The following is a 22,548-nucleotide window of genomic DNA, read 5'->3' as shown; positions in this document are numbered from 1 at the left end:
AAGTTATAGTTAATATAAGTGTTCTTTATCTTTATGTATAACATAACTATATCCCCTACTTAAAACTAGTAAATATTTTAACAATCATTAAACCTAAGATTATGTGCACATTGCCTAATTTAAATATAGTAACCGTTTGTACAATGGCAAAATTTGTTTGCACATGAAATCGTGAAATCTGCTATTAATACACCAGCACTGTCACAAGACCACAATCAATTTTGTTCATGCTTCATAGATCAGGTAAAAGACTGCACAACTGCATTTCTGCATGTTTGGTGGTTAACAAGTCTAACTTAAGCCACTGGTTGAAAGGTATCTGGTTGATCATCTGGAATAACTTGTTCATTGAAATCCAGTCCATTGTCAATGCATAAATTATGCAATTTCATGCAGCAAATGACAATTTGCTGACATTTGGCAGGTGAAAACATTAGACAGCCTCCATATCTGTGCAAGCATCTGAAAGTTATTGACATGAATAAACCTTTATTGCAATTTTATGTGAAAAAGGAGTGCATCGAATTAATACAGTATTAATAGTGAAAATTCTGCAATATTGCATTAAGAATTACAGAATATTAATGACATGATTACAATGTGTGTGCATAGAAATGAGAGATGTAGTTTATACTGACCTAAAGCGTGACTTCAGCACGCCAAATGCCCTCTTAACAACTACACGGCCCCTGGCATGGGCATCATTGTATGCCACTTGTGCGTTGGCAGTGGGTCTTAGGATTGGTGTTAATAGATAATTTCGTAAAGCATAACCCGAATCACCCAGCAATACACCAACAGCATTTGCCTCCAGATAATCCTAGAAAAGATTTTAACAATACAGTAAAGATCATTTAACACAATACAGAGACCACTTGTTTCATCTTTTATTAACAATTTATATAAGACTAATCATTCAAGTGATGCAGGGCAAAATCCTAAGTCTGTAATGCTTCCAGTTATATCCAAAGAACACTTCTAAATACACAAATAATGAACCCTAGAGACCAAATGCTATAAAACAGAAATGAGGATATAATAACAATTTCTTACATTTTTAGAATACAATGGGAAATACATGGACAAGACATTATCAAACAAAGCAATTCATATTAAACTTAAACTGACAATACCTTCAAGTCAGACATCTCAAAGATAGTAGCATCATTGGTTGCGCCAGGTTACCGTGCCACAGCATCAATGAATCTGCTCAGATCAATGTGCAATAACATTAGTTTTAAAAAATTGTGGACAAACTGTTCATTACTTATTACTGGATATATCTAATAGCAATATACAATATAAATAAAGAATTCAATTAAAAATGAGACCATTTCTTAATGCATACCTCAACTTAGTGTCCACCACTGCTTGAACATTTAAGGCGCGGTAACCCTTCCGACACACATAGGATGCCTCGTGGGTAGTTGGGGTAGTAATTGGTATCAACGTGCAATCAATAGCACCAAGCACCCTAGGAATTCGGCTAAGCCTGTAAAATGCTGTAGCTGTGCTCCTTCTGTCTACATCTATTTTTGGGAATCTGAATGCTAAAACACTAATATAATTGTTGATTGCGCGATTCCTTTCCTAAAATATTTAAGGAATGAATTGCGGGGTTGATGTCATTATCGGGGTATGAACGCAATTGGGTTGGTCAATGTGTGTGGAGTCCAAAGGACTCCACGCGTACTTTGACCAACCCAATTAAAGAACTACTTCATTTCATTTAAGAAAACCTTTCAGTAATCCGTTCTTACCCATTCTGTAAATAGAACGACCCAACTATAAACGGAAACATTTTTTTCAAATGACGTCACAATAACGCGGGAAAAGATCAACCACTTGAAATCACTTTAAAACGTAAAAATTGAAACACTTCTGGCACCAATATATTTAAAATATAATAAACTAACACTTTCTAAAATGTTGATCTATATTTTACGGGACCTGCTGACACAATACAACCAATAAGATCAATAGCTTTCATGTATAAAAATTATTGGTATGCAATGAATTACAATCAGAACAAATCCGAAGATGTTGCGTTCATCGATTGATGAACGCAATTGCTGCAAGGCAGTTCACTTAAGGAATGGAAGTTGAGGTGTAAATATTGTAGATTTTAAGCATGCACACAATCAAGAGAACAATTAATAATGAATGGTTACTTTAGGGAATTACTTCAAAGTTGTCATAATTTAAAATTAACTATATTAATTAACATATAATTTTGTAACAAGAACATCTGGCTTTCTTAGTACATGTACATTTTAACCGTGACTGAACAACCTCCTGCAAACCTTATGTTATCAACCCTGTTGTTAATCGCCAGCACCACGCCATGCAAGTATCTGGACATTGACGACTTGGACACACCATGGATATCTCCAACTTCAGAAAAAAAGTCTCCTTTAGCCAGGTACCTCAATGTCAGTAAGACCTGTATTGACACAAAATGAAAGATATTGACAATTTATGTGTCAATAGTGGACGCTATTGTAAACATAGAATACAAGGGCCAGTCATCAGCATAGCATTTGTAATTATTTAAGGATACATTTAAAATAGATATTCAGTTGAAAGAGTACTGTGAGGAAGACCCACTAAAGGACCCACTTAAAGGGTTGCGCTGAAATGATCAATTATGTTGGTGTTACATACACACAAAAGCTACTGTATCGGCTGAATTAATTTGTTTTAACTACATACGGATTCAGCAGAAAGATCATCTCTAAGTAATGTCCGAATTGTTATCCGACCATATCCGAAACACTAATTTCTAAGTGTTAACAGTATAATCCTTGTTGGTATCTGTTGAAGATTGTCGTCCTACACACTTCATCACTTGTCAAATCAAATACAAATGATGAATTATGTACACGCTTTGCATTAGAAATAAAACTAATTCGGCTGACGCTCCTTAGCTGCGTTTCTTTTGTTGTTGTTGTTTCTTCTCAAAATGTGGTGGTGGTATATCGAATTATGGCTTTGTTGTCGCCTATGATCTCGATGTGTTATCGACTTCATTCGTCGTTATCGTCTCGGTGCACGAATCTCCGTGTACTTTAACTCTTTACTTTTGTAGAAAAAAGGAAAGTTGCCAATAAGTTTAATTGTTGATATTCTTATTTTGTTCTTTCAGGCGTAATTACAGTCTGTTTGTATCTCGTAGGAAGTCACACAAAGAAGTCACCAAATCTTGCTTTGCTCCAATAGAAATGTTAGTAGTTTCCCCTGCCAGTACTCCTATTGTGATGACTGAGCACGAAACATCGTGCCTATGGAGAATTTCTTCCGTCCGCTGCTGTAGCTTTTTTCCGGCATCTGAGTACTTTAAGCAATGGAAAATGTAGTGATCTGCTGTTTCTGGCAGTTTACATGTGTCACAGCAGTTGTCTGTATGTTCCGGAGTGATTTTGGTCCAGTGATCTTTGAGGCGCGTATGTTCGCTCAGAAGGTGATTGATTACACTATACACTTTTTTGTTGTTTTCACCTACACAAATTCTTTTCCCTGGCTCAATGGAAACATCATGTATGGCAACAGATTTTTCTTTGTGGTGGTATTGTCGCGGCCGTTTTTCCTCCCTTATTTTGCATTTCATCATTTGTCTCACTGTTTTTCCTTCTATTTTTTTATCAAATTCTTGGGCTAGCTTTGTAGCATCCATTGCCCCTACTTTTGCTTGTTGGTCTGCAAGTTCGTTGCCCCTGATGTTTTGGTGTCCAGATATCCAATGCACTTGCAAAATGTTCTCTTTTTCATCAATTTGGATAGATGCGATTTAATGCCAAGTACAGTTTCAATGTTATTCGTGGGTAGCTCAGTAGAAGCGAAAGCTGTGTGAATTGCGCTCTGGCAGTTGGTGAATATTTGTATTGACCTGTTTTTTATCCCGAGTGACACTAAGAACTGCAGCGCTATTTCTATACCGACAAGTTCTCGTGTGTAGTTGTTGCTGTGAGTTGAGACACTCTTGTTTAGAAGAATTGGGTAACTATTGTACCCCTCGAGGAATATAGCAGCCCCTGCTCCTGTTGGTCCTGGGTTACCTAGTGTGTAGCCATCTGTGAAAGCCAGAATATTTGTCTCATTGCAGTTTTCTAGAATTGCTTCTATGTTTACCACTTGTTTTTTTTTGCTTTCCAAAAATGTTTGTGTATTTACCTTCGCTTTAGTTTTTGATAGACCTATGAATTTTCTGTTGTAATGAAACTCATTTTCAATGTTTTCTAGCTTAATGTTGACTTTCATTTCATTGAAGCGGCTCATCAAAATAGCAAACATGGTTGGCTTTCCTTTTCTACGGAACCTGTTGATAATCCAATCATTAAAGTCCTGCTTAAGTGGTACCTGCTCCCTCTTTTCTGCGATGCGCACTACTTCTTCTGCTTGTCTCAGTCTAAAATGTAGGTCCATTGGTAAGGTGTTGGTTAGAACTTCAAGAGCTTCAGTACTTGTACTAGGAATACAACCACTTGCTTTAATCATGGCACTACGTTGTACTTTCTCATATAATTTTATACATTTGTTTGTTTGGGTGGCTGCAACAGCGATCCCATAGTCAAGAATTGGCAAGACTAATGCATTATACAATTTTATGTACGTGGTCTGACTACAACCGTTTTGTTTCCCAATGAAAGTATCAATTCCTTTTAAAGCTCTAAACCCACTACTTGTTTTCTCCTCAATTAAATTATCAAATGACAATTTGTCATCCAATGTGATTCCTAGCACTTTCTTTGTTTTAACTATCTGAACTTCTTTGTTATTGAACATTATTTTGCTGTCACTGGCGGCGTCTGATCAAAACAGTAGAGCGTGGGTTTTCTCTGGTGCTATGTTCATATTCCATCTATCACACCATATCCTAATTTCTTCAAGATCTTTGTTAGTGTCTTTTATTGCATCTTCAGGTTTTTTGGCGCAATTCCATACACTTGCCTCGTCAGCGAATTCTACATGCTTTCCTTTGACTCTGTCCAGGCTGTCACTTGTATACATATTACACAAGGTCGGGCTTAGAACTTTTGATGTCATTTTTATGGATTGGTAATCATTCACCTGAAGGTAGTATTTCCTGTCTGTGATGTGATCTTGTAGGTACACCCATAATCTGCCCTCAATTTTGTTGTCATGCGCCTTCATCATTAGACCTGCTCTCCAGACCCTTTCAAAGCACGACTCATACTCCATTACCACCAATGCTGTGGCGTTGTTACTGTTGTTGTTATCCTGAACACTCTGCACTAGACGTAATAGGGTCTGAGTGCATGATTTGTTTTTCCTGTAGGCATCTTGAGATTTCGACAGTGCATTTTCTACTTATAATTTCCAAGTGAGTTTGTTTTTATAATTCTTTCCATTAATTTTCCAGTAGTGCTCTCTTAAGTAATTGGGCGGTATGATTTGGTTTGATTGTAGTTGTCTTTTCCAGGTTGTAGTAACATTAGCTTTGGATCTGTCTTAAAGCCGATTGGTAGTTTCCCTGTTTTCCAGCACTTCTGGTAAAGTGCAAGAAGGCTCAGCTTCATGTTATCACCTACTTTTTTCAACATTACACCAAATATCTTTTCTTCCGGACTAGGTGCGCTGTGCATGTCAAAATTTGCTATCACTGATTCAACCTCGTCTAAGGTTATGTCCGCATTTTCATACCCGTGTTGGATAAGAGCATCTGATAGATTTTGTCTTTTTAAAATTTCCAAAGTCCTTACTTTGTCTTCAATGTCATTGAAATAAGCAGGGTCTTTAGTTTTGACTTCCAGATGTTCTTTTCCATATCTCTCTTTCATTTCAATGAAGATTTCTTCATCTGTTACCGCTAGTGAGTTGTCGTCCCAAAGTATTGGTTGAACTGCGCATTTTGATTCATTGTTTCGTGCCTTATTTATGATTTTCCAGAACTTATCAGGGCGTTTTGGATCTAAATTACTTGTTAGTTTGTCAAGATATTCATGTTTTGATTTTTCAACAGCTTCAACAAATTCTTTTTTTGCTGTTTGAACCCTTAATTCATTAGCCAGATCAGATCTTTTCTGGAAATTTCTTTTAGCAGCTTTGAATTTTTTACTGAAATTGGACAATTCTTCAGTCCAGTAGCTTTTGCTGTATGGACAAATGCTCTTTTTATGCCCCCGAAGGTGGGCATATTAAAATCGCACCGTCCGTACGTCCGTCTGTCCGTCCGTCCGTCCGTCCTTCCGTCCGTCTGTGTGTCCGGCCCAATAACTCGTGTCCGGGCTGTAACTTTCCCTTGTATGGACAGATTTTAAAATAACTTGCCACATGTGTTCGGCATACCAAGACGACATGTCGCGTGCAAGACCCGTGTCCCTACCTCTTAGGTCAAGGTCACATTTAGGAGTTTATTCACAATGGAATGCTGCATATTAGGACATAGAGTATAGGTTGTCGTGTCCGGGCTGTAACTTTCCCTTGTATGAACAGATTTTAAAATTCACTTGCCACATGTGTTCGGCATACCAAGACGACGTGTCGCATGCAAGAACCGTGTCCCTACCTCTAAGGTCAAGGTCACATTTAGGAGTTTATTCACAATGGAATGCTGCATATTAGGACATAGAGTATAGGTTGTCGTGTCCGGGCTGTAACTTTCCCTTGTATGGACAGATTTTAAAATAACTTGCCACATGTGTTCGGCATACCAAGACGACGTGTCGCGTGCAAGACCCGTGTCCCTACCTCTTAGGTCAAGGTCACACTTAGTATTTATTCACAATGGAATCTTGCATATAATGACATAGAGTATAGGTTGTCGTGTCCGGGCTGTAACTTTCCCTTGTATGGACAGATTTTAAAATAACTTGCCACATGTGTTCGACATACCAAGACGACGTGTCGCGTGCAAGAACCGTGTCCCTACCTCTAAGGTCAAGGTCACACTTAGGTGTTTATTCACAATGGAATGCTGCATATAAGGACATAGAGTATAGGTTGTCATGTCCGGGCTGTAACTTTTCCTTGTATAACTTGCCACATGTGTTCGGCATACCAAGACGACGTGTCGCGTGCAAGACCCGTGTCCCTACCTCTAAGGTCAAGGTCACACTTAGTGTTTATTCACAATGGAATGCTGCATATAAGGACATAGAGTATTGGTTGTTATGTCCTGGCTGTAACTTTTTCTTGTATGGACAGATTTTAAAATAACTTGCCACATGTGTTCGACATACCAAGACGACGTGTCGAGTGCAAGACCCATGTCCCTACCTCTAAGGTGAAAGATACACTTAGTGTTTATTCACAATGGAATGCTGAATATAAGGACATCAGAATGTAGGTTGTCAAGTATGCGTGGTATTTTTTATGTTCAGAGGCAATTTAAAATAACTTTTTGCCATATGTATTCATTTGATCTTTAACTTTTCATGTACTGACCTTGTTCATAGGTCAATGTCACATTCGGGGGCATTCGTCACATACTGTGACAGCTCTTGTTCTGTATCACCTCTTCAGTACATTTAATGATTATGTCCACTAGAGATGTGTAGTCATCATCCACTGTTTTGATATCCTTATAGTCTGCAAGCCACTCACTAAACCTTGTTTCACTGACTCTCTCCCATTTTGTCCATTCAGTCTCTCTAAAATCCCATCGTTTTATTGGGTGCCATCTCTCTTTTCCTCCTATTTGGAAGGTGATCAATTTGTGGTTGAATTAAGGTAAGCCTCATGTTGGACCTTCCATTCACTTATGCTTTGTGCGAATTTATTTGACACTATCGATAAATCAATAATCTGTTCTTTTCTAGTAGGCATCTTATTATTTAAAACTAACATTTGAGTTCCTTGTAAATAAGCATGTAGGATTGTTCCTAATTTATTTTCTGTTTTACTGTTCCAGTATTTATGTTGTGCATTCAGATCTCCAAGAATGAGTATTGGTTTTCCTAATTTTTCCGCTTTTAGTACTACTTCCATGAATTTTGTCATCATTATTTCATTACTTGGTGGTATGTAAACTGAGCAGCACAAAAATCATAATTTGTCATGGTATATTTCGCACCAGACTGCTTCTACATCACAAGACTTTAAATCTTTTCTTTCAAATATTTTCAGACTATTATCAATCATTAAAGAAACCCCTCCCCCTTGCATTATCCTTCTTTCACTAGTGACCCAATGCCATATTTTCTTGATTGTCTCCTTTATGTTGTTGCCTGGGTGCCATATTTCTGACAATGCAAAAATCTTAATATTTTGAACTTTCACTATGCTTTCAACAAAACTAAAAGAAGTGTTTAAAGATCTTATGTTTGCCTGAGCAACCTTCATGATTTCAAGTATTTAAAGTTTTTCAATTTCATTCATTTGTACAAAACCGTGCAATTTAAGCAGTGTTTTTTTCTGAAAAATATCTAAAGTATCTTTTGCAATCTTTCAAGCAAGTTCACATAAACAGGACAGTCTCTAGAACCAGCCGAGTGTTTGCCTTTGCAATTTGCGCACTGCTGTTTGCTTCTGCAATTTCCACTGTGGATTCCAGAACAATTTTCACAGCACTGCTCCTCTTTGCACGTAGCTGCTATGTGGCCAAACTTCTGGCAGTTGTAGCACCTGGTGGGGATGTTACGTTTACTCCTATATGGATGTACACTGATTTGTTTATTCTCAACAATAAGCTTATCCGTAAAAAGGATTTGAAGATCTTCGAAGGTGTTGCAATTAACAGTCACAATTGGTAATGGTTTGTTTGTATCCCTGTACCTGAGACGTCTAACCGAGGCATTTACTTCTGTTTGAAGTTCAATCTGTGACTCAATTCCTTTTCTCCAAGTTTGGACGGTACGTTTTTTAAAACACACTCTGCCTTGTCTCATGTGCTTTCAAATTTTCTGAGTTGAAAGCCCCTATTGGCCAGTCCTGTAGGAGTTTTTCTTTGTCGGATGCACTTTCTGCTTGAACTGCCCCCCCCCCCCCCCCCCTGGATAAGGGATATGCCAACTTCACACTTACTTTTTATGCTTTTTAATTTCTTTCTTAATCGCTCGACTGTCCGAAAATTTTGAAGGTGTAGAGATCCCGTCTATGATAACAATGTTCTCTGAGTATCTATCAATACCAGGCACTGGACTGTTGATTTTCTGACTGCTGATCTGTGTATCTTTTGCTGTAGACTTACACGAGAGAATTTCCTTATCAGTTTCATTAACATGTATGAGCTCAGGGACTGGAATCACTACTGTTTGTGAGCTAGCATCAGCCAGAGTGACTTTACCAATATTTGCCTTATTCTTTTCAACCTTTTCAAACTTTATCCACGGGGAGTGTTCAATCACGCACAGTGCACATGGAAATAAAATCTTGTATTTATCTATTTTGTGTAAATCTTGCATATGTCACACTGAATCCAGGGTTTGTCAGGGAAGCGTCGGATTTGCTCAGGTGGATTAACCTGCGTGCATGCACAACAAATAGTTTGCTCACTGTCTCTTGATGAAGGTGGAGGTGAGCGAGATTTAGACTTCTTTACGTTCTTTTTCTTGCCCTTTCTTTTACCAGCCATTTTTTCGTAAATAGTTTTTACATGGTAAATGTTTTGTTTTACTGAAGATAAAAGACCTTACCTTCAACTTCGATGTGAGGAGAAAAACTGATGACAACTGTATATATTCTACTGATTACTTATTTACGCAATGTTTATATGACCTTGACACACACACTTTGAACAGCTGATAACTGCCAAATGATGCACACAATTTAAATTCCCTTTTTTCACCAAACTAGGTACAAATTCCGCTTGGAAATACCACACAGTCGAATTTCTCTATATTTGCACCTTTTTGAATAAATTAGAATGTTATATCAAGCTTATAACCCGTTAATTGTAATTTTATATTCTTTTTTTTAAAACAACTTTGAAATATTTACCCTTTATTAGGCACTTTCTAATAAGTATACAAAAACGCAAAATTATTAATTCAAATCAATGAGTTATGAGTGGATTTCACTTGTCGAAAACTGGATTTCACCTCGATTTCCGATCTATTTTCGAAAAAAATAAAAAAAATTGCTCTAACTTCTTTATATTTTGACCAATTTCAAAAAATTTGAAATATAAACCCTTCATGAGGCACTTTCCAATATTTATACAATAATATCTATTAATTAAAATAAATGAGTTCTGAGTGGATTTCACGTTTTTAGTGGATTTGACGTGAAATCCACTGGATTCCTGTATCACCCCGCACCGACGGAAATATTTTCAGAGCGAAAACCTTAACAACAGTTGCGTCCCGTGCGGGTCTCTGAACAGTTTAATTGATTAAGTACTAAATATTTTCCATACGGTAATACCTTCGTTTCTGCATCTATGCCCATTCATCGGTTGGTCTTTGGGTCGATGTTCGCTCTTATTAAATGGACCAAATAATTTATCATTGGCCTAGACAGTCGATATCGACTGATGACTTCTTGGTCCCGCAACCCGACCATGGTAAGACGTGGGCGAAACAGTCGTTGAGCCGGATTTCTCCGCTGGCCGTAAAGGACGCCGTATATGGCACCCATGTTTACGAACGCTACGTCAAAGTTACGAGCACTTCGTAGCACGCGTAAAGTTACGCACGAAAGTTACGATATTTTAGCTACGACAACTTTAATGAAACGCATTTACGAGGAAAACTCAAAGTTGCGATAAAAAGTTACGATATCGGTACTTACGACCTTTAATGAAACGGACTGACTTTGTTGTAACAAACATGAAAGTATTTTTCTGCAGTTTTATTCTTCAATAATACTCTATCATTTGCTCTTTTAAGGCCTAAATACCGGTATCATCTGAATATGCAAAATGCCAATGGAAATTACTTCAATAAAACCAAATGACTTTAGATAACAAATATCATGTTAATACACGATAACACACAATTTCATTTCTTTGTTTCATTTTTTCTGCAACAATTCGGACTTTCGGCAGTCAAGACAAAACCATTTTCCCTCTGGGCTTTCGCTAATTTTTCAAGTGTACTTAGTGTAACGTGCGACGTTAAACAAACACCAACAGTTCCCTTCAGAGAAAAGCATGTTAGACCCTGAAGCGGACCGTTACATTAGTATTTATTTTATTTGATATGCCAAAGAATGGTATGAGGCCTCGGAGAAGGCGATATTAAAATAATTCATACAATGTTCATGGGGAAAAGCAAAATATAAAGTATTTGCCAGGCCTTTATTTGTTTACTTCTTTAAAATAACGAAGCTCCCATATCTAATAAAGAAAACAACAACTGAATTTTAGATTGGCAGTATGAAGGTTACGGCGGCGTAGCAAATGACAAAATGAGTGGTAAATTCTTATTATCAATCAAACCCAAATTAACCACATTATTTTTGTGTTAGTGCTTTATTATTGATTATACATTTTGTATATATTTAATATTAATGTAGTCAAGTTCATATCAGACTCAACGATCTATAACTATTTCTATACAGTGCCGGACTAACATTAGAATACCAAGTTTTGACATAAGGGGTCATTTTTTAAGTATAGCCAGATCAGTCTTTAGCTTTTTCTTACCCGACCGTTCATTTATGACAACATCGTTGCGTGAAAAGTTGAGCCTCGTTTAAAGTGATCACGGGATGTATTCAATATCACACTTAGTCAATCCTAAGGTGATATTTTTCGAATTTATTACTTGAATTTGTTAGTAATTTATACAACGAAATCTGATCTTAGATCAAATGAAGACGACTTTTAGCCCACATTAAATCTAGTCTTTTTTTCAAAACTTATTACCGATTTAAACAAAAATGAAGCTTTTTTCATTACTTCAGTTGTAAAACATCACAAAATTAAATTTCAAGATTAACTCTAGTGCACAAGTAAATATCACACTTGATTATATACCTTTCATAAATCCACACACAATACATATCGCAAATTACGGTAGTCAGTATTCCATTCCAATGCAATACGGCCGTCACGTCATAACAAGTATCGTTGCGCGATGTTAAAATGACGTCATAAAACAAAATAGTGCGTCGTTAAATGGACGTTTATTATGAAAACATGTGGCTTTAAAGTGATCTAACCAGTAATTTTTATAATAAAAGGGTTATTAGTACTGCGATTTGATCCGGAATATCGTATTCGGCTGTCGTGGATTATTGCAGATTTTGATTTCACTCGGTTTGCGCCTCGTGAAGTCCGAATCTGCAAAAATCCTCTCGAGTTGAAAACAACCTCCGGGACCAAAACGCAGTACTAATAACAATATTATATCACATGTACAAATCTCTTCGTAACAAAATTCAAACCAAATACACAGCAAATTGACAGCCTACAATGGCACACCACCCAAAGTTCACGGTGTAGTTAGTCTTAAATGCTTGTACATTGGTAAAATGTCAAGAAACGAATTTTACATTGTAGACACACCCTCATATCCAATTTTGGTCTTGACTCTTGCCTTGCAGTGAATCTACTTAAATTTGAAATCTAAAAGATCAAGTATATCAAAATACCATGATGAACACACTTATCTGGGAAGAGCTTCCGGGTGAATGTTATATACACGTACACATAAAATCGGACGCATTACCTGTACCACATCCTCCAAAACGAGTACATTTTGCCATTAAGGTAGCACATCCCTTATGAAAACCTCCACTTGATGATGTTAAGCACAGGACTACAAATCTTTTGAGGGTTTCAAGGTAGTGGTTCAAATCCATCCAGAGGCGTAAAAATTTATGTTTTTCTTCTTTGTTTAAATTAGCTTACTTTTTTTTTTACAAAAGTGAATATTGTATTTTCATTAAAAAATAATTAAATACATTTTTACACATTAATATTGGCTTCTGTGAAGATTTTATAACTTGCAGGCACGGCTGAAATAGGTGGTTGGGAATTACAAACTTGATTTTTATTTAATGAGAGAGTAAAACATTTTGATTTTTTGGCATTATGTTCCCAAAAGATTAAAGATAATTATTAATAAAGAACAGGTAATGAGTATTTCTAGAACTTGTTTTTTTTTGCTTTTAAACATTGATGTAACAATTTTACGCGGTCAAAACAGTATGTTAAAATTGAAATACCATATGGCTATTTCAGTACAGTATGATTATATTTGTTGGTGATGTGATCAATAATGTATTATTTCTGAAAGCAAATATATTTCGTGTTACTCTCATACCAAATTATTACCAAAATGTTGAAAAATAAATGAAATAAATGATTGTTCTTGTCCCTCGGGTGACGTCGTTTTTATCGAAAATTCTGAAATGGGGGTAGGATCATTCAAATTTAAAGTGACACTCTTATTCGAAATCAATGCATACACATGTAGAACAAACATATTTTTTGTCGAATAAACCTTTAACTACTTACTAAAAATGCATTTATGAAAAATATTAGTTACTGATAACAAGATTGTAACGGTGTATGTATTAGAAGAACGCGAAAAAATATTAAATGATTGGTGAATGCTAAAAGATTTACTGTGGTCTACTATAGTCTCATAAGGTAGAAATACCATGTTTTATGCTCATATCGTTCAAATTAAACTTGGTATCCTTCATGAGAACCATTGTTTTCGACATTTATTCATCGTTTTTGAAATATTAAAACAGTATTATTAATTGTGGTAAATCTTTTTTGGGTTCATCTGAGTGGCAGTTTCTATATAATTGAAGTTGATCTGTATAGCATATTTTATGAGTGTAGGAGAACTTAGTTATTCGTAAATTGTAGGGCTACTTTGCTATACAGTGAAAACTCTCAAAAGTCAATTGTAACAAAGCAGGACAGCATTGAAGTCAAGAGTTTGACAAATTTGCTAGAGAACGGGATTTTTAACATGTAACTTTATCGCTGTTAAACTCACAAGGCAACGGTGTTGTTGAACGATGTATTCAAACAATTAAAGGGTTTCACAAACTCTCTACAGGCAACAAAGATCCTTATCTCGCAGTTCTTGTATACAGAAATACACCACTTCATGTGGTCAAATCAGAAGTACAATTATTGATTGTTAGGGAGTCTTAATTATTTTGCCAGTAACACCACACACTTTGAGCCGAACATCAATACTCGTCAAGAAATAAAAAAGCAAAATGTCCAGATAACAACCCAAATTTAAGACTTGGTTTGATTTTTCTGCCAAGCCACTGATACATATGTCTTAATAGAGAAACATTTAGAATCAAAGTGGCATTCTTAATCTAAAGGTTACTAAGGGACATAAATCTTGATATACAACAGTATAATTTCACGTTGTAGTTATTTACACTGAATGTGTTTTTTCATATATAGCTATGTCTGTAGTATTGTATTTCACTTAATGCTTCGATAGGAATGAATAAACATGTGAATCCATTTAAGATATAATTAATCGAACCCATTTCGCATGTTCTAGAAAGAACTAACCAAACAAAATAAGTAGATCTCCTCTGAGTAATCATTGCAGGGAGTATTTGAATAATTTATATTAAAGAGATCTTATGTAGTCAAAATGCCATACAGTTTTCGAAAATCTGTTTGCTATATGAGTGTTATCCAGTTGCGTGGATATTCGCAAAGTAAATTTGCATTCCAAAATATAGTTTTATTTGTCTGAATAAAACGTGTCTGTGCTAGACCGCAATGTTTGTCACCCACTGAGCATGAAAGGTTCACGGAATGTTCTGATTTTCTGTGACCTTTTTTAAGTGAAATCATGAAATAGTCTAAAGTATTTGCATGTTATAATACAAATTTATAAAGAAAATTATATTTGCATTGAACGCCTATTGATCGCTACTGCAATTACATACCAGTTTTTGAAACACAATACACTCTTTCACAGCAGAACAAAGATCCTTCTATCCTTCTTTTGGCATAACTTAAAAAGGAACCAAAATGTATATAATATCTTTTGCTGCTTTTCAATAACCAGCCCAAGCACACACTATATAGTAGAGCTCAAGCCTCGCAGAAAGGAAAGAATGAGGAGTGCATCTTTACAGACATACAATTAATGCATATTTTAATTTCGTTTAATGGATACAAAAGTGAAACTCCAACAGTTTCCAAAAGCATGTTATCAGTTCATTAATTCGTATCTGCCTTTTATATACAAAATTAGTTTTTGTTTCAGTACAACCGGCCGGGAAAGCCTGTATCAATTGATGCAGGATCAGATTTCATCGTTTTATCGTTGGAACCGTCAGCATGGAAACTACTACCAAGTTTCAATGAAATATGACGATCAAAACAGCAAATGGAAGTTTTATAACAAATAGTTCACTACCGCAAGTGGTAAAATAGAAGATATAAAGTCCAACACGAAGTTTATATTTAGAGTACGAGTTGTCCACGAACATGGGGAAGGATTGTACAGTCCGGAAAGGAATGTAATTATAACATTTCCGTCCCCAGCGTCACGAATAGTCGAGTTCTCTTCTAAAGTAAACAGCGAAAACCGTACTCTATATGATTTACCCGTGACTGAAAACAGAACAGCGCGAGATGAGACGGCAAAATCAAGACAATTTTGGCTCGGTAAGTTAATACTAGTAATTGCCTGACAAACTAATCGGTTCACTTTGATATTTGAATTTGACTGTCATAAAGTCCTAATTGAAATACACACTTTGCGATTATAGTGCGAAGCGTAACAACAAGAAATGGGTTAGTTTGCATGTTTATTAACCATCAGTATATAGCATCATATCAAATCAAAATGAAGTTAAATACAAGAAGAAACGTAAATCTCCCTGAAAGTGCCTATCACATTAACATACATGAATCCTAGGTCGCCGCATTTGTTGCATATGTTATTTACTATATAGGTTTGCCTATAGTTGCGCCAAAGGAGAAAACAATTATGCTTATTGGAGAAACAGGAACTGGAAAAAGCACGCTGGTTAACGGGATTGTGAACTATATACGGGGCGTACATTGGGATGACCCTTTTCGATTCACAATTATTGACTTGGAAGATGAAACACAGAGGGAAACTAACCAAGTATTACCAATTTTACAGGTATTTTTATGTTCTTAAAACTTTCGATTGCACGTTGTTTCATTAAAACAGCCATTGAAATATATATCTAGGTCTAAATATTTCATAAACAAATAAGAGTGAAAATGATGGATCATTTAAAGATTTACCTCCTTCAAACATAGTGTTATAACATCTTAAGTAATATTCATGATACAAACATACTGTAATCAATCTTTTACACATATTTTTGTTTCATATTTAATAGGCACTTCCGCAAACAGAATGGATAACTCGGTATACCATTTTTCCGGAGAAGGGTAGCAGGGTATCATACTGCTTGAATATAATTGATACCCCAAGGTTTGGCGACACAAGAGGGCTTCAAAGAGATCAGGAGATAGTTACGCAAATTCGACAATTTTTTTCTGCAAAGCAACCAAAGGGAGTCAGTGTTATCGATGCGATTTGCTTTCTGATAAAGGCGCCTGATGCTCGTTTAACGGATGTCCAAAGTTACGTCTTTCAGAGGATTATGTCATTTTTAGGAAGAGACGTTGAAGACAACATTTGCTCGTTGATAACATTTGCAGACTGCAGAGATCCCCTAGTTCTGGCAGCGTTGTAAGAATCCAACCTTCCGTTTGGAAAGTTTTTTACCTTTAAAAACTCTGGCCTGTTTACACGGAATGTAGGTAATACAAGCTACGCGTCAATGTTTTGGGATATGGGGATCAAAAGCTTTCAGCAGTTCTTTTCTTATCTTGAGCAAGGGAGCCCAAAAAGTCTTCAACTTACAAGAGATGTCATCGACGAAAGATTCAGGCTAGAACAAACCGTGAGAAATCTACAACCACAGCTTGATGCTGGCATTCTGAAACTAAACAAAATAAAACAAGAAATCGAAATCATTGATAGAAACAAGTCAACTATAAAAGACAATGCGAATTTTACATATGAAGTTGACGAGACTCAACAAAAGAGAAGGGAACTGCCCGCGGGTCAACATGTTACCAATTGCACCCATTGTCAATTCACTAGCCACATAAAACTGTAGAATTCCAGATGATGACAGTAAGAAAGAATGTATGGCTATGGACCATAATGGTTTGTGCACTGTTTGTCCAAACAAATGCAAATGGTACATACATGCTAACACACCGTACATATTTGACTACGTCACTGTCAAAGTAAAGAAAACCTACGCTGACATGCAAAAGAAGTATTAAGAAGCTGCAGGAAAGTTGCTGACGCAAGCGCAGGTTGTCGAGAAAATGGGCGAAGAGCTTGATGACATGATTGACGATATTGAATTTCTTATGACTATGGTGAAGGAGTGTAATGAGAAACTAAGCGCAATTGCCTTGAGGCCAAACCCTTTGTCAATGACTGACCACATTGACTTGATGATTGAAAACGAAAAGCTTTTGAAGAAGGACAAATTCATTGGGAGGATCAAAACATTGAACGAATTCAGAAAGAAGGCACTGATTATGTCCGATGCCACGAAGATTACGAAAGAGGCTCAGACAGCCATGCGCAAAGCACGGGTAAAGAAGAAACGTGATACCCCGGGGGTCATGAAAAGAATCGGTACCTGGTTCAAGCAAATCGTGTCTTAAGGTAAGTATTCATGTTACATTCGTGAAACATATTCAATGTGTATAAACCTTAATCAGCAAAAAGGGTAACGTCCATTATGCCTTTTCGAAACTGATGGTAAATTTGTACCGCCCTAAAAGAGTTTAAGAAAAGTACACTTTCAACAGTATGGTTTATAGCTGACAGTTGTATGCGGTTTTCTTTGATCTGTGAAGTCGATGTACATGCATAGATGTTGTTTTTGATTCGGAATTCACTTGGTGTATATGGACGGAGTAAAAACAATGATCATCAATTGCTAAAAAAAACTTGATGCTGTGTTAAGCTAGTGTTTTGAATACCCGTTTTTGACCTTTGGTAAAAGTAGCTTTAAAATGCCTTTTACGTTCATTTCAGTGCTGGGTTCAGTAAAGGACAACACTAAATAAGTGGTGATAAGGTGGGAAAGGAGAGTAGAGAGAACATTATTGATGATAGTTTACTCAGTAGAAGGTCGGTAAGGAAAAACAGAGATAACACTGTTGTGGAAAATGTGCTTAGTAGATTCGTTTCACATTTAAATATTTTCTTTTCCTGCGATTTAAGTATATATAAGATTATACTTAGTTGTATGTTTTGCTAAAGAACACAATACTTCTTTGAATAGTGTAACATCGATGTATTACTGTGTTGATGTTGTTGTTTTTTATCTACGCCTGCTTAATATTAATTCATTAACGGATGAAAGAGACGTTGAAGGTTGAATGCAAATAACCAAACAGTGAAAAATAGGAGAAAATAGCAAAAAACTATTGTATAACTGGTTCGTCGGTTTGTCAACAAATGTTGTTAATTTGTGCTTAATGGCATTCTATGTATGATTGCGCAATGTTGTAAAATGGTCAAAAAGCCTGTTTTGCTGTGTTTTTGTATTTTTGTTATATCATTTAATATTTATCTGCTTACATCTAATTTACTCTAATTGTTTTAAAGTGATTTTATTATATTACAATAGTTTAATTAAGTACACTCAATGGAATGAAATAATCAGGGATATATTTTCAACACTATGTATTCAAGTTTATATTTCAGTTGCCACAAGATAAAAAGAGTTTCAATTGAAACAAAAGTCGCCATTATAATAAATATTTCAAAACAATGCTACCAAAAAGACACTCTAATTTAAACCTATTTTTATGCGCTTTTCAGAATACAGTTTAGTGATCTGTTAATAAGTTTTACTGTATTGTTTATGTTCATATTATTTGAATATATGAATACATTAGGAATAAACCATATATATATAGTTATTCCTTTAACAACGAGTTTACTGAAAGCATCTTTTATTATTCAAAAAGGTTAAATGAAATTTGGCGAAATTATCTCGCTTCTGACACCAAAACAATGGTTTTGAAATTCAGAATATTTAGAGAAAAGTAAACTTTGATATTGCTTTTCCACGCAAAGTCAGAACTAAGGAACATTCGAAAAACTATTTTTAATGGCAAATGCAATAACTGTCAAATATGAAAACTAAGTAATCCTAAACGTATCAAGCATTTAAATTCATCTTGAATTTTCATATATACCAAACATTTACCATGTTGGTTGGATGTATTTCATGTGATTCCATATACACATAATTATTTGAAACCTTTGTACTTGACCCAAAACAGTTTTTGCCGTATCATATCTCATTTGACTCATTTTAGGCAAATTTGATAACACTTGTTTTGAACGATGTGTTTAAAAAATATGTAAACACACAATAATGATAACCAGATTCTTTACGAATGACTGCACGTTTCGCACGTAATTCAAATTCGGTATTTGCTTAATTATATAATCTTATTATAACAAACGTTTTATATGAATAAAGTTTTGTTAGTTATTTGAATTCCGTATATGCTTAGCTATATTACATAACTATAACCAACGTTTTGTATGAATGAAGGTTTGTTACTTATTTGAATTCAGTATATGTTTAGCTATATTACATAACTTTAACCAACATTTTGTATGAATGAAGGTTTGTTACTTATTTGAATTCAGTATATGTTTAGCCATATTATATAACTTTAACCAACGTTTTGTATGAATAAGGTTTGTTACTTATTTGAATTCAGTATATGTTTAGCTATATTACATAACTATAACCAGCGTTTTGTATGAATGAAGTGTTACTTATTTGAATTCAGTATATGTTTAGCTATATTACATAACTTTAACCAACGTTTTGTATGAATGAAGGTTTGTTACTTATTTGAATTCAGTATATGTTTAGCTATATTGCATAACTTTAACCAACGTTTTGTATGAATGAAGGTTTGTTACTTATTTTGAATTATGTATATGCTTAGCTATTCAAGATGATTATAACCTGCTGCTTGAATAATTGAATTCAAGTTTTGTACGCATGCCGCTAGTTTTGATAGTAATTCGAATTCCATATCGTACTCGTATTTTGGAACGATAACACTCTTTATTCTAATATGTCTATGAAAGTATTAAAGACTATCAATTGAATAGCAGCCACAGCTTACTTATAAAATTGGGTTTGTCATCAATAGCGTACACAACCGGTATCGTGTGGTTGTTTTCTTCGTTCGAAAAAGAAGCATTACTCAACTAAACTAGTATTACTGACAGAGTTATGGGCCTTGTTATACATGTGTGTATTTTGTCCGGCAACATGTTTACTAAGTTTCTATTAAATATATTATTCGTTTTTTGTTTGCACACCGACGCTGACGCTTAGAAAAACGACACGAAGGATGTGACAATATCTCGATAATCTTTCTTCCATAAACATACGACCTAAATGTCTTCCGGGACAAACATTAAACGGGGGTCCCGAGTGTCAGTGCTTTACGTTGGTGTATGTTTAAGAACAAGTATAGTTCAAATCAGGGTTACATTCTGTCTATGCACTATAGCCCACATCTTTGCACGAATAAAACTCTCACCTGGGCAGACGTTAATGGAAGTCGGGTTACGACGTTATATACAAGTTCATGTGCGCAATGTTCGCCAAGTTCAGTAAAGATTTTATACGATATGTTTAATTTAGGCAGCAAAAAACATTGGTAAAAAAGACAATTCAAGGGCAATTACTCGAAAGGGGATACTGTTAATCAACATCTGCGGAGTTACACTTACAATGTAATAATTTCCATCAATGCGTGTACAGAAAAGATGAGAAAACCTCAAGTTTGAGAGTGTAAAAAGATAATTTTGACAATTTTGACAATTCAATAGCCATAATACTAGAGTGAAAAGTTTGATATGGCTATATATCTATTTCGGCCGATGACCCATAAACATTGTATCCAGGGTTGGTGAACTAGGTAACTATTGTATACAAAATGCTTAAAAGGGATGTAAGGCTTTGGAGAAGTGGGACGACGCCGGACAACACAATTACAATGTGTCTGCCATACCACGCAGGCGACATGTAAATGATTCAAAAAATGTTCAGAGAAAAAAGCAAGTATTAAGTATTTCGCAACCCTACCTTGTTAACTTCTTTGAAATATCGAAACTCCCGTATTTTATAAAAAAACACACACCATCATCTGCGTTTTAGACTGGCAGTATGGAGGTCACAGCGTCGTAGCAAATGACAACATGAGGGGTAAATCATATTTTATCAAGCAAAACCAAATTGACAACATTTTTTTTTATGTTATTAGTGCTTTATCATTGATCCTATATAGTTTATATTAATGTCGTCAAGTTCATTTTCTGTCTCACCCATGTGTAATTTTTCATGTATAGTGCCTGTCTAACTAGAATTACCCCGTATCGACACAGGGGTCATTCTTTTAACAGAAGCCGTATCAATCTTTTAACGTTTACTGACATCGACCGTTAATTAATGACCACTTCGTTGCTTGTAAAGTTGACCGATCTGAAAATGATCACGGGTGGTATTCAATATCCTATGGTGATTCTTCATCGAATTTAGTAATTGGATGTGTTGGTTATTTATACAACGAAATCTGATCTTAGATCAAATGAAGACTTTGGTCGGGTCATTTTTCAAAACTTTTTTTAATATCTGAAACGGATACGAACAGTCGCATGCAAGGTTCTTAATACTACGCGGTACACATTTTAGTCGATTAACCTTTTTATTTTAAACATTCTTCTCTTTGTTTTCCGTGAAAGATGGATCTTCATCAATAAAATATCATATTCTCACCGCAAACTAAAGAGTAAAATTATCATCTTTAAGAAACACATTTCAGATCCATTGTTGCTACTCACCTTATATCAAAATTGACTTCCGCTCCTTTGAACGAGTAAATTGTGTCAAAATAATAATTTGATCTGATTTTTTTTTGCATACGTTTGAATGAAGAATTCTTGAAAATAAACAGAACTTACCGTTCAATAGGGAAATGACGATCTCATTCTCCTCCGGTGACATCATCGCGTTCTCATTTACGGTTTATTTAAGCTGATTGCTCGAACATTTTTTGTACAAAACATAATACGAAAACAATTGTTCAAACATAAATTCGATGTTATATCATGTATTAGTTAAAACAAAAATGGTATATTTGGAAAAGTTCAAATATATCTTTAAATACAGTTGTAGCATTTTGTATTATGTCTTTGTTATTGTATATGAACAAATAATAAATATTTGTTTATTTCCAACTGATAAGAAATCGAATAATCATTATAATCACATGTCCTGAAACATGTTGCTGTGTTTATTAAGTGTTAGATAAGCTGACATAAAATGGTACATAAATTGTACACATATTAATAAGTGTCTTAGGTTTTACTTGTTGATGAATATGTTTAAATAAAGTATTGTAAAATTTATATTAATTGTGTAGAAAATGAAACAAAATACTTAAATTTTCTGCAGTTTTTTATATAAGAATCGGATTTTATAACGCATTGAGGTGTGAAGAAATACGAATTTCTTTCGTTAAACCTTTTGCCTTAAATGATTGAAAACCGCATAGTTTGCTGTCTTAATTATATTGCTTCCATA

General features: G+C 35.2%; 1 pseudogene; it reads left to right on the top strand.

Moving 5' to 3' along the window:
* The first annotated feature begins 15,334 nt into the window (after window positions 1-15,334).
* On the top strand, window positions 15,335-17,578 carry LOC128223303 (uncharacterized; annotated as a pseudogene).
* The last annotated feature ends 4,970 nt before the right edge of the window (window positions 17,579-22,548 follow it).

Source organism: Mya arenaria, chromosome 17 (assembly GCF_026914265.1).
Source record: "Mya arenaria isolate MELC-2E11 chromosome 17, ASM2691426v1".
Classification (NCBI taxonomy): Eukaryota; Metazoa; Mollusca; class Bivalvia; order Myida; family Myidae; genus Mya; species Mya arenaria.
Note: the sequence above shows the minus strand (reverse complement) of the source record. Positions and strands in the feature narration are given on the sequence as shown.